The sequence below is a fragment of the Suricata suricatta genome, chromosome 10 (genome assembly GCF_006229205.1).
Source record: "Suricata suricatta isolate VVHF042 chromosome 10, meerkat_22Aug2017_6uvM2_HiC, whole genome shotgun sequence".
Taxonomy (NCBI): Eukaryota; Metazoa; Chordata; class Mammalia; order Carnivora; family Herpestidae; genus Suricata; species Suricata suricatta.
The window spans coordinates 132,201,290-132,218,419 of record NC_043709.1 but is presented as its reverse complement, the minus strand read 5'-3'; the positions used below and the strand labels follow the sequence as shown (position 1 = coordinate 132,218,419).

General features: G+C 45.1%; 1 long non-coding RNA gene across 1 annotated transcript; it reads left to right on the top strand.

Annotated features, from left to right (window-relative positions):
* The first annotated feature begins 5,550 nt into the window (after positions 1–5,550).
* On the top strand, positions 5,551–15,599 carry LOC115305398. The gene is made up of 3 exons (XR_003914765.1): positions 5,551–5,678; positions 12,195–12,418; positions 15,562–15,599. It is a non-coding gene; the product is annotated as an uncharacterized LOC115305398 (long non-coding RNA).
* Positions 15,600–17,130: the final 1,531 nt, after the last annotated feature.

Below are 17,130 nucleotides of genomic sequence, written 5' to 3'. Positions count from 1 at the left end.
GGGGCAGAGAGAGAGAAAGACACAGAATCCGAAGTAGGCCCCAAGCTCTGAGCTGTCAGTACAGAGCCTGATGCAGGGCTCAAACTCAGGAATCGTGAGATCATGACCTGAGCCAAAGTCAATGCTTAACCGACTGAGCCCCCCAGGCGCCCCTAACACGCACGTTTTATAAGAATAAGGAGTGTCTCCTATACAACTACAATGAAGTTCTCAAATACCGGAAGCTTAGCCTTGATTTAAATCTGTCATCTAAAGCAGTTTGCCTTCCAGTTTAATTTGTCCTAGTAGCATCCTTCTAGAACAGGACCTAGTTCAGGAGCACAGACCGCATTTCATTATCATTCTGAGCCTGTCTACTCTGATGTGGTACAAACCCACGGCCTTCCTGGGCTTTCATGATGCTGGCTGCGCGGAAGGCTGCAGGCCAGTTATCCTCTTGGATTTTTCTCAAGTCGTTTGTCTAACGTTTCCTCACGATTAGAATCAGATTACGCACCGCTGGCTGGAAGACGCGAAGGATGCGTGTCTCTGAGTGTTCCGTCTGAAGGCACGAGGTGCCCACCTGCTTCTCGTTGGTAACGGTTGTGATCACCCAACGCAAAGCAGTGTTCAGTCTTTCCACTGCGCACATATTCTCTTTCCCCTGGACGTTAACATGCACGTCTGGGGGGAAACACCGAAGCCCCAAAAATACGCTGCTCCCCGTTAGACGGCTGCCTTGCTGTGAGCATCCGCTGAGGATTCCTGCCTGAACCAGTCTTTGCTGTGATGATGGCAAAAAAGTGAAGTGCTGCCACTTCCTCCACATTTATCATCCAGCATTCGGCGTGACGTCGCAGGAGTCCTCCTTTCTCCCTCATTTACTTGTCTGTTTCTCTGCTTTTTGTTTTATGGACTCATGGATTCCTATTATAGTCAATGAATTATAATTCATTAATGTCCGTCCGTCCTTCTTTCCTTCCTTCCTTCCTTCCTTCCTTCCTTCCTTCCTTCCTTCCTTCCTCCCTCCCTCCCTCCTTCCCTCCCATCCTTCCTTCCTTCCTCCCTTCCTTCCTTCTCAAATTGTCCCAGATTTCAGGAGTGGGAATATCTGCGAGCTGGCTCCTGGGTCCTTACTCTCTGGCCCAAGAGTCCATGCTCATCTCCACCTTCCCTGTCTCACCAATGGAACCAGCCACGTCTCCCCTGAACTCTGGTTCCTGGATCTGGATGGAGGGCTGTCCATTGCTCCTTCGGTGGCCAGGGCTAAGATAAATATACGTGTGTATGTAAATACAATCATACACTAACTAGAACATATCTGCATATATTTATATTAATATATTACATATAATTTATATTTAAATTATATATATTTATATTATTAGACATATAGGTTCCCACTGATAGCTCCAATTCCAGCCAGGACAGTCATCCAGGACTGTCTCCATAATTTGTGGAATCTAGTGCAAGATGGAATGTGGGACCTCTGGTTCAAAATTTATCCAGAATTTCAGGGGCAAAGAGCACTGAACCAAGCCCTCTGGGACTGCCTGCATCTCACACACCCGGCAGGCTCTGTCCTAATCATTTCATATCTGTATCGTCTCCCTTTTTCCATAGTGAGAATGATCACTGGCAACATTGACACATTTGCTCAAGACTTTCCACATCATTTGGGAACCATGTGTAAAATGAAGATGCCAAGCCCTTTGTTCAAAAAGGGGAAAGTGTCATCAAAGATAGTAAAATATAATTTTTTCATGTTTATTTATTTTTGAGAGACAGAGTGTGAGCAGGGGAGGGGCAGAGAAAGAATGAGACACAGAATCTGAAGAGGCTTCAGGCTCCGAGCTGTCAGCACAGAGCCTGACGCGGGGCTCAAACTCACAAACGAAGAGATCATTACCTGAGCTGAAGTTGGACACTTAACTGACTGAGCCACCCAGGCTCCCCATCAAATGTACTAAAACATAAAGCATCTTCTTTTCATTTGCTGCCTCCTGTCATGGTGTTTTATATTTGCTACTTCATGTCATTTCAAATAACAAAAAATTAAATGTAAGCTATCAGCACGAATTCTGTTGTTCATCTTTGTATTGCAGAATCTCAACTTTATTTTTTGTTTAGTTTATTTATTTTTGGGGTGCCTCGGTGGCTCAGTCGGTTAAGCATCAGACTCTTGGTTCCAGCTCAGGCCATGAACTCATGATTTCATGAATTCAAGCCCCACTTGAGATTCTCTGTCTACCTCTCTCTCTGCCCCTCCCCCACTTGCACTGTCTCTCTCAACATAAATAAACTTTAGAAAAGAAAGCTTATATGTTTTTGAGGGGGGGAGGGGCAGAGAGATCTGGAGAGAGAGAATCCCAAGGAGGCTCTGCATTGTCAGCATGAAGCAGGATGTGGGGTTCTGTGAAATCATGACCTGAGCTGAAATTGAGTCCCACACCCAACCAACTGAGCTACCCAGGCACTCCTATTCCACTTAATAATATGCCCACACGCTACCAACACTCACTCAGTTTGGGCTACTGATGAGGGAGGAAGGACTGAGAAGAAAAGGCTCTCTTGGTGTTGGCCTGTCCCCTTCCTTCTGTGTCATCACGTTTAGCATATGTGGCTGGCGACTGGAGGGAAGAAAGATGATGCTCAAGGTCCTTGGTCGTTGGCCTTTTCTAGGGCGCAGCCTTCTGTGTGCAGTCAAAGTAAGGTCAGGGTCAAACAAAGCGTGGTCTCCTGGGGCTCTTTTCACACTTATTCGTCTGCAGGCATGACACACTTTCTTTGCACTCGCTTTGAGCCTCATGAACTCCCATGTGTGATGGCATCGGTTAGAAGATAAAATGGTAAAGGATTTCAAGATGGCGGCAACAGAGCTTCAAACCAACGGCAGGTTCTTCTGAGCACAGAGCCCTGGGCGACTGCGCAGGTTACAGGACTCCTATTTTTCAAGGATTTTCTTAAGACTCCTCTCCCCACTCTTTACTCCCAAGGTCTTAAAGCGCCAGCAGAGCACCAGTGACATCTTTGTTGCCATTAGGTGCGTGTTTCTCTGCAAAACTGGGAGATCCTCTGGATTCTGGTAATGCTGAAGGCATGTGTGGCTTACCTTCACTCCTGGATGATTTGTGTGGAGAGTTTTAAAATGTCTTTAGTTTCACTTTCCCCTCATTCTCTTCTCTCCTTCTGGAATTTCACACGCACATGCACTAGACGTTCTCATTGTGGTCCATTGCTGTCACCTGCTCTGTTGTGCGTTCCACGTTTTTGTTGCTCGGTGACTTGTCACTATGCTTCCCTTTTCCCCTCTATAGTTTAGTTTTCCAATTTTTCTCTTAAATGTGTCCATAGCATTCTTAGTCCGGGATACTGTATGTTCAGTTCTAGAACTTCCACTTGTTCTTTTAAATTTGGGGGCCAAGAGAGCGGAGCAGCATGGAAGTTGTCGGCCTCTCCCATCCCTCAAATGCAGTGAGATCTGCACAAACCATCTTGCACGCCTAGGAAATGGACCTGAGGATTAACACGCAATGTGCATAACTTGAGCCACAGAAGTCGGCCGGCGTGCGACACGGAGAGGCGAACTGGGGCTAGAGGGTAGGGAGCTGTTTTTGTGGAGAGAGGACAAAGAGAGCGGGGAGAGTGCAGGAGAAGGACTCCCCCCAAAGGTAGCTGGAAAGAGAAAGAGTGGAAACACAAGGGACTGAGCAAGAAATCTGTTCTCCAAAACCATTGACGGGGAGCAAGGAGAGGGTTTCAATTCTATAAACAGCGGAGCGCAGAATTGGAAATTCCAGAGCCCACTACCTGGTGGCACTCTGGTGGGGAGGGGTGAGGCCCCAGGAGCAGGCAGGGGAGTCTGAGGGGTCCATGGGCCACACGGGGAAAGGCAGTCCCCCTGCATGGAGGAGAGGCCATACAGCTTCCCCAAAGGCAGGGGGTCCCAGTGGACCCCAAAGAACAGCCACGTTTGCTGGTTCTTTTTAAAAGAAATCATTCCCATTTCTCTGCTGAAATGTTCAGTCTTGCATTTCACCTCCTTGAGCCTATGAAGCCTCTAACCATTCGTGCTTGTTCACTGGGGCCCGGCTCCTTCTCTCACTATTACTCAGTCGTCCAGGACTATTTAGACCAGTCTTAGGGAGAGACACATGACATTTCCTGTTCCTTTCCAAGACTCCAGGGTCGGTTTTATCTGTGGTGACAAGGTCATGCTGAAAGTGCAGTGAACATAGCCTTTGCGAGGGCCGAGGCATTGCAGGCAAGAAGTTGGGGGTGCCCTAGAGCAGAGGAATCGACCCAGTGTGCGGAGAGAAGAGGAAGCAAAGCTTAACCACGCCTAGAAGTAGACATCAGGTGGCCACAGGCTGAGTCCTTTACACCAACACGACTTCAGAGACCAGCACGTCAGATTCATAAGTTGAGGGGGTCACTTAATGTGACTATTGACAAATTTTTAATCTACTTTATTTTATTTTTTATTTTAGAGAGAGAGAGTAGAGGAAGGGCAGAAGGAGAGAGAGAATCTTGAGCCAGCCCCATGCTCAGTCCAGAGCCCAACATGGGGCTTGATTCTGTGATGTTGGAATCATGACCTGAGCCAAAATGAAGATTTGGATGCTAAACTGACTGAGCCACCCAAGTGCTCCTGATCCGCTTTTCAAAAAATGGCTTTTCAGAGACTTGGGAACACGGGACAAGTGTCCCATGTTTCAGCCCCGCGTGTGCTGTCACCAGGCAAGTGGATTTCCTTCTCTGCATGTCATGACTGTCATCTCCAGAGGAGATAATGATTTGTACTTCTTCCTAGTTCGTATGAAAAGTGCAGTGTAGCCCATATTACCTATGCCACCATGAGAGTGACAGTGTTGAGGTGTCATCGTAGCTTGATTGTGTCATCTCAGTGACGACCTCGCTCAGCACAGCTCACTGGGTATCAGGGGGCCCTTGCCCGCCTCCCTGACCCCCTCTTACTCCTGCAGTCATGCCGACTTTCCGAAGCTCCCTTAAGCTGGCCATGTTCCTTCCCTTTGGAACTTCCCTTGCACTTGCTGATTCCGTTGCCTAGTAAGTGTCCCCGGTCCGCCTGCTGGCTCCTGTGCATCCAGTGTCATGTGCTCAGGGCAGCCTCCCAACCTCAGGACCAGCTCAAATCCCTGTGAAATGCGCTCATGAGACCACGCCCCTCTCTCCTGTAGGGCTCCCCGACTTGCAGTTTTACATTTATCTGTGTGATTATTTCCTTCATGCCTGTTCTCTTGCTAGAAGTCAGCCTGGGGAGGGGAGGTGGGGGGAGGCCCCCCGCCGGTGTTCACGCATCGCTCTCTGCCGCTGCATTTAGCCCGCTGCCTGGGGAGAGGAAGCACCCAATAAATATTTGTCACCTAAGGGAAGGAAGGAGAGAAAGCTTGTTAACTTCGTTAATTTCATCCTAACTGTGGGTTTTGCCCATTTCTTAACTTGTTTTCTGAAAAGTGGGTTGGGCAAGAAGCGTTAGGAACAGATGATTCAAATTATGAGAAAAAGGGAGAGATTGGTTTTTAAATGTCCTTGGCTACGAGTAATTAGTATTCAGCCACTTTCACCGTCTGGAACCTGTTTCCAGAGCCAAGGGGGCATGTGTTTAGAATTTAAACAGATTCTCCTGGAAACACCCGTGCGATGCAACTGCCAAGGTAGCCAAGGAGGCTGTGTGGGTGAGAAATCTCTTTTCTGTATTTGTTCACTTTTTTTTTTTAACTGCAGGCACCGTAGTGAGTAACTACTGGGTAAGGGAAGGGGGGCCGGCATTCTCAGGACCTGGGAGGGTTCTCCTCTTGCCAATGAACCCAGGGGACGGGGCATCTAGTCCTGATTGCTGCTGTGTCAGGTACTGGGGCTTGGCGTGTCAGCCTTGTCACACCTCAGATAAGACAGGGCTGAGGACTGCAAAAAAGTGTCATCTTTTAGTTGATTTCTGGGTGCCTGCGGGGTAGTCTGGGGACGTCCTCTGGTCACTGAGGGCCTCTGAAGGCAGCCTGCTCGGAGCGTGGGAGCCAAGGGGCAAGAAGTCAAATGTAGACACGGCAGGGTGAAGGGCGTGGTCACAGTGCTTAGAGAGGGTCCTGGAAGCCAACTGGCCTTTAAAAATCACACACCCACCTCTGCTTTGGGTCCACACTGCACCGACTAACGCGTGTTTGAATCAGCCATATCTGAGTTCCAGTCCTGGTTCAGTACCGACTGAACAGACCACTTCTGACACCAGGTGTGGGCTTCCATTCCGGCCAATAACCTGCTGTCTCCCCCACCTGGGTGTCTGCTGATTCACTTAAATTCTGACGCTATCTGCCCGGGGGTTAGCGCAGACCCCACGGGGCAAGGGCTCCGTTCCACACGACTGTCCCTTCCTCCAGACCCCACCTGCAAACCACCAGCTTGTCACCTGTACTTCTGACCCGCTGGCGATGTCGCCGGGGAGGCGGGCCTCCTCAGGTTTGATAATTCGCTGGAGTGGCTCACAGAACTGGGCGCTGTCATGGGTCTATCATAAAGGACGCCAGTCGGGAAGGGCCAGAGGGAGGAGTTGCTGGGCTCGTGGGGCCCGGGGAGGAGCGCCCCTGCTCCCTGGTGTGCCTCTCCCTGCACCTCTCCGCCATCCTCAGCCCGGAAGGTCGGGTCCTCTCCTTGTTCCCCCGGTGGAGGGGTCAGAGGGCAGCGCTGAAACTCCCCACCCCGAAAGCCCCATCCTGATGTGTGGCTTTCTGCTAATGTGTGACCTCATTGGCATAAACTCAGGTAAGACCCAAAGGGGCGCCCTATGAAAAACAAAGGACACTCCTATTACTCAGGAAATTCCAAGGGTTTTAGGAGCTCTGCCCCAGGATAGGGGTCACAGACCAAATGTATTTCCTATTATGCCACAACTACCCTCCAGCCATGTCAACCCTTAGCCTGCAAGTCTCTCAAATAAAGTCCCTGTGCGGAATGAGGCGGTGTACACACAGCCCTGGGCCGACAGAGGGGCCAGCAGAGCAGTCGGGACCCGGTCACCCGCACCACCGCAGGGCCCCGTCCGCTGGGCCGGTCTGTAAGGCAGGCTGTAGCAGCCTTTTTGCTCCCATACCCTGGGCATATTTTTAAAGCTAAATTTAAATGACCTCGGGTCACCTTGAAGAGTGCCGCACAAGGGCACAGGCTATCAGAGAGGGGTGTGAAAGTGGGAGAAGCATTTGTTTGTCTGCTGAGCAAATATTGATCCGTGTTGGCCATGTGTGGGAATCTGTGCTCAGCACCGAGAATATGGCGGTGGGAAAGACACACATGCCCCTGGCCCCATATTGCTTAGATCTAGCAGGAGGGACAGGGAGGTGCGTGGCCATTACATGTCTCTCTGCTGCTGTGTTTGTACTTAGTATGTGATGAAGAAGTGCTAGGTGCCAAGTTCATGCGATGTGGGGGCAGCAACCAGCCTGGTGCACTTTGGTAAATGGCTGATGGGCGCATTGTTCAGAGATGATTGGTGTCCTAGAGATCACTTTAGGACTTGCAGGCAATCATGTCCCCTGTTCCCTGCCTTGACTTCAAGCTGCCTGGTGGAGGTGATCGTTCTGAATGCCTCAGTGAGACATGGGGGTGCTGATTTCTTTCTTTTTAATGGTCATTTATTTCTGAGACAGAGAGAGACAGAGCATGCACAGAGGAGGGCCGAGAGAGAGGGAGACACAGAATCTGAAGCAGGTTCCAGAGGACAAGCTGTCAGCATAGAGCCCTACGTGGGACCCAAACCCATGAACCATGAGATCATAACTTGAGCTGAAGTCAAATGCTCAACCAACTGAGCCACCCAGGCGCCCCTGGTGGGTGCTGGTTTCTTACGTAAACCCTGAATGACCATCAGATTTATGGATTCTGGCCAGTGTATTGAAACACGTCTGTGTGGATTTCAGCAGCTCTCTGCTTTGACTGGTTCCCACAGGACTGGCTCCGTGTCTTGGATTTGTGCATACCCACAGCTGTGTGGAAAGAGCTCATTTCCCCTCTCTTGAGAACAAGGTCAGATGGGTGGAAGGCGGGCAGGATTTCAGGTTTGGTTACTAGGTCTGGAGTCAAGATTTATCAGAGAGTCCCTCTGAGAGAAAATACGTGGTGAAATGTCCCGTTTTCCTAAAACGTTCAAACATCTTCTGTGTAGTAAGTGCCACAAGGCAGTAGGCATGTTCTTGGAGACCGCCAGCAGATTCCCGGGGCCCCGTTACCTGCCATCTTGGATGCCTGATACAGGCCCTCATAACTGCTGCAAAAATTAATGATGGAAGCGGCTTCCTGCAGAAAGTAAAGAAATCATATCACCAGTGGCCCCTGTTCCTTCTCTGGGGTCATCGAGCTGATTATCTTGTAGATGAAAGTTTTGCGTTCTTATGGGGCCTCGCAGGCTTCTGAGAGCATCTGGAAGGGAGAGATCGCATTTAACCTACAGCTGTGCAGCCCTTTCCAGTTTACAGAGCACTCTGAGTCCTGAACTTGGCCTTGGGGAGTCCGTGTTCTGGCAATTTTGTCAGTTTCTCCACTGATCTGGGCCTGAGGCTCCTCGTGAAGAGAGCATGGAGACTGGATGGCTGTATGTGTCTGTCATGAATTGTGTCCCCCCCAAACCATATATGTTGGAATCCTACCCCCCAACACCCCAGCACATGACCTAAGTTGGAGACAGGGCCTCTGCCGAGGTGATGAGGTTAAAATGAGGTGATTAGGATGAGCTCTATTTATCAACATGCCTGGTGTCGGAGAAGAGGGAGCAATTTGGACACAGGGACCCACATAGAAGGAAGGTGACGTGAGCAAACACAGGAAAAGCACATTATCTACAAGCCAAGGAGAGAGGCCTCGGAAGGAAGGGACCCAGCTGAAACCTGATCTTTTACTCCCAACCTCCAGACGGGGAGAGACGTTTCTGTTGTCTAAGCCACTTACCACGGCCTCCTCAGCCAGCTTGTACGAAGTCTTTACGCTTTTTCCTGCCACAGACCTCTTCGGTGGTCTAAGGTTAACCCTGGGCCCCCTCACAATAATGCTTACGCATAAAAAATAATACATCAAATTACCAAGAACGTTTACTGAAATGCAGTCATCAAGATACCAAACATTTGTGAAGAGGAGGGTAGGTGCTATTGTAACAATAGATTCAATACCGAGAGAGCGGCAAGTCTAAAAGAACCATAAATTCTAAGTAGAGATGAAGGGTGCATGGTATTTCAAGACACTGGCAACAGCTATAACGAGATGTGGCCATGTTGTGGTTTTACTGGTGGCGGCTGCTGTGGTAGGATGCTACCTGCATGGTTACAATGCTAGGTGTCCATTGTTGGCTAGCAGAGCAAGGATTTTTTTTCATCCAAGTGTACCTATTCCTGCCCTGGACAATGTCTGGGACCTTTGGGGATCCGTGACTAGGTGACTCCGGGTGAATTCCCCTTGGAGACTAAAGTCCGTGGCTTCTAACCTTCCAGGTGGGCCTTGCGGACTTGGTGCGAGGGGCTGGTGGTCAGGCCACACCCTCCTCCTTTCTGTCGTCCTGGCGGGAGGGCCTATTTGTGTTTGTGGAAGAGGTCCCTTCTCAGGCTTCCTCCAGAGGACTTCCCTGCATCGCCGGTCTGTGACTCAGCAGAGCTGCCCCCATCATTGCTGTGTGACTCAACCGAGCCTTCCTGGGGTCCCACACAGGCAGGAAGTAGCTGATTATCTCTCCCAGACACTGCATCCCTGCCTTGTGATGGAGCCAGTGGTTGATGAATCATGGGCCTCTCATCAGCTGGTCTCCACTCACACGCGGCTGATCCCAGGCGCTGGGGCCTCCAGGAAGTTTCACATGAGCTCATCTCATTCGTGCAAATAACCACACTCCCCCCTTCCCTTACAGGCTCTTATCACACAAAAGGGAAGCCTCTGTTTGGATCTTGTAGTTTGAATGGATGGATTACATCACCACAAATAGAAACATTTTCTTTATGGCATAAGGGAGGATGCTGATCTTCAAATAAACACAGGGGTTACACGTGGAGACATTTATGGATGGAATTTTGGAGGCATTTGAATGGAATATCACAGTGTTCCACTGAATCTAAGACACACTTCTTTAATGCTTGAATATCTCCGAAATCAGGATGTCTCTTACAATTCCTGGCGTCCTGTATTTGGCAAATTCGGGTGCATAAAAATACAGCCTATGAGGGAATTCGAAGATTTTGGTAAAAAAGAGGACCAAGATTTCTTGCAACCCAAGAAAAGGCTTTGGTCATTCAGAGTGGATAGTCAGCCAAATGGTACCTTAATTTTGTGGGATTTTTGGCATTGGAACCAGGTCTGGGGGGGCAGGTTTTATATATAGATAGCAAACAGGATCATTCTTCACAAAGAAGCCAGACAGAGGGATGGAGGGAGCTGTTACTTATTTGTGTGTATGAGTCATAATGTGTTTTAGACCATACTTTAGACAAGGTCTAAAAGTTCAAAATGGGGTTGTGGATCTATTTAACAAATGGATTATGCTTCAGCAAAAGACAGACAAACACAAATCTCTGTATATGGGATTGCCACTTACCTGCTGGCGGCTTCATTGCATGTTAAGGGCAGCTTTGACTATTGACTATAATGGTATCAATTTGACCAAAAGGACCAGCAAAATCTTTGCTTTTTCAGGGCAATGGCCTCCGGGCAATGGCAGAAATGTTGCAGCTACTGCCACATTGAATGGTCTCCAAAAAGGGAGAAATATTTGCATATTAGTTAAAATTTTTTTGTAAAGAATTTTGAAATCATTGTGATTCAAGGGAATTGCAAAACAAAATGCACCGGGGAGGGAGGGGGATCTTGGTGCTCTTTACCCAGATTCCCCTAATGGGAACATCCGACATGACTGCAGTACAGTATCATCAGCAGGGCGTGGAGGTCGGTGCACAGAGCTCATCCAGACCCCCTGTTTCACACGCATCATGGGTGTGCAAATAGTTCTATGCAATATTATCCCACATGTGGAATCTTAGAACCCACCGCCGTCCATCAGTCCCATCAGCATCGCTGCTGCGTGCTCCCCCTCCTTCCCCATTCCTAACCACAGGCAACGACTAGTCTGTCCTCCATCTCTGCAGTTTTGTTATTTCAAGGTTGTTATGTAAATGGAATCATACAGTGTTTAAGCTTTTGGTTGACTTTTTTCTCTTGGCCTAGTTCCTCTGAGATCCATCCATGATGCTGCATGTACATGTATGTATCCTTTTTGCTGAATGGTATTCCGTGATACGGGCTCACCATGGTTTATTTATCCATTTATACACTGAAGGATTCACATTTATTCCTTGTGTTTTCCACCCCCCCTTATGAATAAAGCTGCTTTCTGCATAGTAATTTTCAAGGTAAAACCTATGCTGACTGCTCGGGGCAGATTGCATTTTATACCATTTTTATCTCCTGTATTTAGCAGTGTTCATCCATCAGTTAGTCAACCAAATACTACCTTAATTAGGCTGGGTTAGTGACTGCATATGCGTAAAGTAGCCATTTCAAGCAGACAGTATGGGGGTGGTTAAAATAAAGATTTAGATCCAGACTAGAGTTTGGGGCCTGATTTTATCACCTCCTGGCTGATCGAATGCAGACCTCTGTTCCTCATCTGTAAAATGGGATAACACCAGGACTGCTGTCGTAGGGCTGTTATGAAGAAATGCACGACGCTCTGAGCACGGTCTGTTATTCACTAATTGCTTAATCAAGTTCAGCTGTTACTGCTACCATTCATAAGCAGATCATGGATCTACATGAGATCATAATAATGCCATAGCCATAACTTTTTATTGCTTCTATTCTGGAAAACTTTTTCATTTGACTGAAGAGGTGCCATCATATACATAATATTTTCACACAAATTTAAATTCTGTGTTTATGTATACATGAACATTAAAAAAAATCTGTGTCTTCCTTTTGAAACAACAGCTCTTGCTTAGCCCTATAATGTACAGTATTATCTTAGGAACATTAATGGCCAAATACCAAGCCACATATGCACATTTTTAGACATTTGGAAGGATGGAAATGTTCTTTTCTGTGCAGCTGTTGAGGAGTTTCTAACAACCTTTGAAAATGGCATCTGCTCATATAAAAGTGGGTAAACAGATTTTGTTTTTCCCTTTCCATACATATAAGCAACAGGTGTCTTCATTCCTTCTTTTGTTTTTCAGAGGTTCCATTGCTGCCTGAACACTTGGAAGGGAGAGGACCTCTCCTCCTGTCTGCCTGTGCTCACCGCATGTGTGCCCGGGGTCACGTTCAGGGACAGTGTCTCTCCAGCGACCTCTTGGAATGTCATACGCAGTAAAACCCTGAGTCATTCAGAACCTCCTGCCAGACAACGTGAGGCAGCAATTAGAAACTAACCATTAACTAGCTACAGGGGCAGGAGGAAGTGAGTAAAATTTCCAGCTATTTGACAAATAAAGACCAGCGATATTTACTATTACATAAATGGAGCTAGAGTCAATTGGCTTTGACATATCAAAGCAATGTTGGGCTTATAAAGATTACATTGTCACTGTGCTTGACCCTGGCAGGATACAGGGTAGGAAAGGTTGTTAAGAAATGTCTCTTGGAGAAATCTGGGATTTGCAGGTGGGTAGAGGAGCTGGGCGCAAGAGACCAAGGACTCCAGAGCTTTTCTACACTGTCCACATCACACACCATACCTGACTACCTTCCTGCCATGGTATCTTTGCTCAGGCATCCCTTCTCCCTAAACCACCCTTCCCTGGAAAAATTCTGCTCATTTCTCAAGACCTGTCACTTCCTCCATGATTCATTCCTAACCTCGAATGGACAGGATCAGTTGTTTTTTTCCTCTGTGGGGACAACCCTTTATTACATTTATGTAATTAAGCATAAGAGCTATTTATAATATATGTATGATAAAAATGTCTTTAGCTTATTGATGACATAGAATATATTAACTGATTTTTTAATGTTGAACCAGACTTGCATACCTGGAATAAATTCCACTTGGGTTGTGTTGTGGCATATAATTCTTCTCACACATTATTGGGTTTGGTAGTATTTTGCTAAAGATTTTTGCTTCTATGGTCATGAGAGATAATGGTCTGTAATTTTCTTGTAATGTTTTTGTCTGGTTTTGGAATTAGGTGAATCTCATAGATTAGTTAGGAAGTGTTTCTTCTCCTATTTTCTAGAACAGGTAGTAGATAGTTTGATCTGCTCCTTGAAAGTTCAGTAAAATTCACCAGTGAAACCATCTGGGCCTGGTGCTTTCTGTTTTGGAAGACTATTAATTATTGAATCATTTTTTAATAGATATAAACCTATTCAGATGGTCTATTTCTTCTTATGTGAGTTGTGGTAGACCGTGTTTAGGGAATTGGTCCATTTCATCTAGGTTATCAAATTTGTGGGTCTATGGTAGTCTATAATATTCCTTTATTATCTTTTTATTGCTTTTTTTAATTTTATTTTTGAGAGACAGAGAGAGACAGCTGGAGCAGGGGAGGGTCAGAGAGAGAGGGAGACACAGAATCCGAAACAGGCTCCAGGCTCTGAGCTAGCTGTCAGCACAGAGCCCGACGCGGGGCTCGAACCCACGAACCGTGAGATCTGACCTAAGCCGAAGCAGGATGCTTAACCGACTGAGCCACCCAGGCGCCCCTATTACCTTTTTAATGTCCATGGGACCTGTGGCAATGATGTCCACTCTTTCTTTCATTTCTTATATTAGTAATTTGTGTCTTCTCTCTTTTTTTCTTGGTTAGCATGACTAGGAGTTTACCAATTCTCTTGATCTTTTCAAAGAATTACCTTTTGGTTTGATTGATTTTATCTGTTGTTTTTCTGTTTCCAATTTCACTGATTTCTGCTCTAATTTTTATTTTTCTTTTCCTCTGTTTACTTTGGATTTGATTTGCTCTACCTTTTCTAGTTTCCTTAGGTAGAAGTTTAGATAATTTATTATTATATTATAATATATATTATGATAATATATTATACTATTTATATATTAATATATGCATTCATGCCAAAAATTTCCTTGCAACCACTGCTTTCACTGTGCCTACAAATTTTGGTGGGTTGTATTTTCATTTTCTTCAAAACATTAAAAAATTTTTCCTTTGTCTTCTTCTTTGACTTGTGTTATTCAGCAGTGTGTTGTTTGATCTCCACATATTTTGTGTTTTTCCAGTTATCTTTGTTGATCTCTAGTATAATTCCACTGTGGTCTGAGAGCATATTTTGACATTTTCTTGACCCAGAATATGGGTCATTCTCTTGGTGAATGTTCCATGTGAACTTGAGAAGGATGCACACCCTGCTGTTGTTGGATGAAGTACCTACAGTTGAGTGACCGAGAGTTTCAGTCAACTGTATCTTTATTGATTTTCTGCCTGTTGGATCTGACCATTTCTTTTAGAGGGGTTTCAAAGTCTCCATCTATAATAGCGGATTTTTCTACTTCACTTTGTAGTTCTATCAGTTTTTGCTCCATGTGTTTTGATGCTCTGTGTGAGGCACATATACATTAAGAACTGTTATGTCTTCTTGGAGAATTGACCCTTTTATCACAACATAATTCTCCTCTTTATCCCTGATAATTTTTCTTGCTCTCAAGTCTGGAAATAAAATAAGTACTCCAGTTTTTTTTTTTGATAAGTGGTAAAGCATGATATGTCTTTTTTCTACCCCCCCCCTTTTTTTACTGTGGTAAAAAATACATCACACAAATGTTGCCATTTTAACCATTTTTATATGTACAATTCAATGACATTAAGTACATTTACAGTATTGTTCAACTATCATTGCTATACATGTCCAGAACCTGGAAACAGAAACTCTGACCATTTAATGATAACTCCCCCCTCTGATGGTAGCCTCTATTCTGCTTCCTGTCCACCTGACCTTGCCTGTCCTGAGTCCCTCATGTAAATGGAATTGTACAATGTTTGTCCTTTTGCCTCTGACTTCTTTTTTACCTATAACATTTTCAAGTTTTATCCATGCTGTAATGTATCAATTTCATTCCACTTTTAAGATGAATAATATTTCATTGTGTGTATATACCACATTTTGTTTACCCATAAATTCATTAATGAACATCTATCTGGGTTGTTTCTACCTTTTGGCTCTTGGGAATAATACTGGTATGAACATGAGTGTACAAGTATCTGTTCAGGTCCCTGCATTCAATTCTTTTGGGGATAAACCTTGGCGTGGAATTGCTGGATCATATGGTAATTTATGCTAAAGTTTTTAGGAACTGCCAATCTGTTTTCTGTAGCAGCTGCATTATTTTGTATTTATGCCAGAACCACAGAAGACTTCCAATTTCTTCTCCATCTATTTACTTTTTATCTATCTGTCTTCTTATATTTCAGGTGGGTTTCTTGTAGACAACATGTAATTGAGTGGGTCTTTTTTTATTCACATTGTCAGTCTCTGTCTTTTAATTGGTATATTTAGACCATTCATATTTGAAGTTATTATAGTTGCTTTAGTATTTTACATGTTTTTAAAATTAAAAAAAATTTTTTTTAATGTTTATTTATTTTTGAGAGAGACCAAGACAGAGTGTGAGCAGGGGAGGAGCAGAGAGAGAAGGAGACACAGAATCCGAAGCAGGCTCCAGGCTCTGAGCTGTCAGCACATAGCCCAACATGGGGCTCGAACTCATGGACCTTGAGATCATGACCTGAGCCGAAGTCGGACCCCCAGCCAACTGAGCCACGCAGGTGCCTCGTGTTTAACATATTTTTAACTGTTTTCTATTCAATGCCTCATCTCCCTTGGTTCTTTCTCTTATTTTCTACTTCTGCCCTTTTTCTGCCGTCTCTGTTTTATTTTTTATTTTTTGAATTGAAGTACAGTTGAGATACAATATGGTATTATTTCAGGTGTACAAAACAGGGATTCGACATTTCTATGCCTTGTGAATCAGTCACCACAAGTGTAGCCACCGTCTGTCACCGCACAGCAGTATTACAGCATCATTGACTACACTCTGCATGCTGTACTTTATAGCCCCAGTTACACTTTCTATAACGGGAAGTTTTTACCTCTTAATCCCTTTCACCTATCCCTCCCCCGCACCCTTGTCCCCTGTGGCAAGCGCCAATTTGTTCTCTGTATTGATGGTCTGTTTCTGTTGTGTTGTGTTCATTCATTTTGTTTTTTAGATTCTACATATATGTGCGGTTGTATGGTATTTATGTTTCTCTGCCCTGTTTCACTTAGTATAATGCCCTCTAGGTCCATCTGTATGGTCACAAATGGCAAGATTTCATTTGTTTTTATGGTTAAGTAGTATTCCATGGTACAGATCACATTTTGCCTACACGTGGTGCATACTTAGATTGCTGCCATATCTTGGCTATCGTAGATAATAGTGCAATGAACATGGGGATGCATATATCTTTAAAAAATTCTTTTTAATGTGTATTTATTTTCTGAGAGAGAGAGAGAGACCAAGCATGAGTGGGGGAGGGACACAGAGGGAGACACAGAATCCGAAGCAGGCTCCAGGCTCAGAGCTGTCAGCACAGAGCCCAACGTGGGGATTGAACCCACGAACTGTGAGATCATGAGCTGAGCTGAAGTCAGATGCTTAACTGACTGAGCCTCCCGGGTGCCTATATCTTTTTGAATGCCTTTTCTGGTTTTAATTGAACATTTTGTATGATTTGTTCCTCTTAGCATATCAATTATACTTTTTTTTTTTACCTTTTTTAGTGGTTCTAGAGTATGCAATCTACATTTACCACTAATTCAAGTCCAGTTTCGAGTAACACTGTACTGCCTCATAGTTAGCGCAAATAACATAACAAAGTCCTCCCAATTCTTCCAGTCTGTCCTTCATAATGTCATTCATTTCATTTATCCATAAGCTTTACTCACCAAATACATTGTTGCTATTATTATTTTGAACACACTGTTATCTATTAGATTATCTATTAGATCAATTAAAGAATTTTATTTTACCTTCCCTTATTCTTGAATGCTCTTCCTTTCTTTATGCACTTGAGTTTTTTTACCAATATCATTTTTCTTCACTCTGAAGAATTTCAAAAATTATTTCTTATAAGACAGTTCTTTTGGTAACAGATTTCTTCATTATTTGTTTTTCTG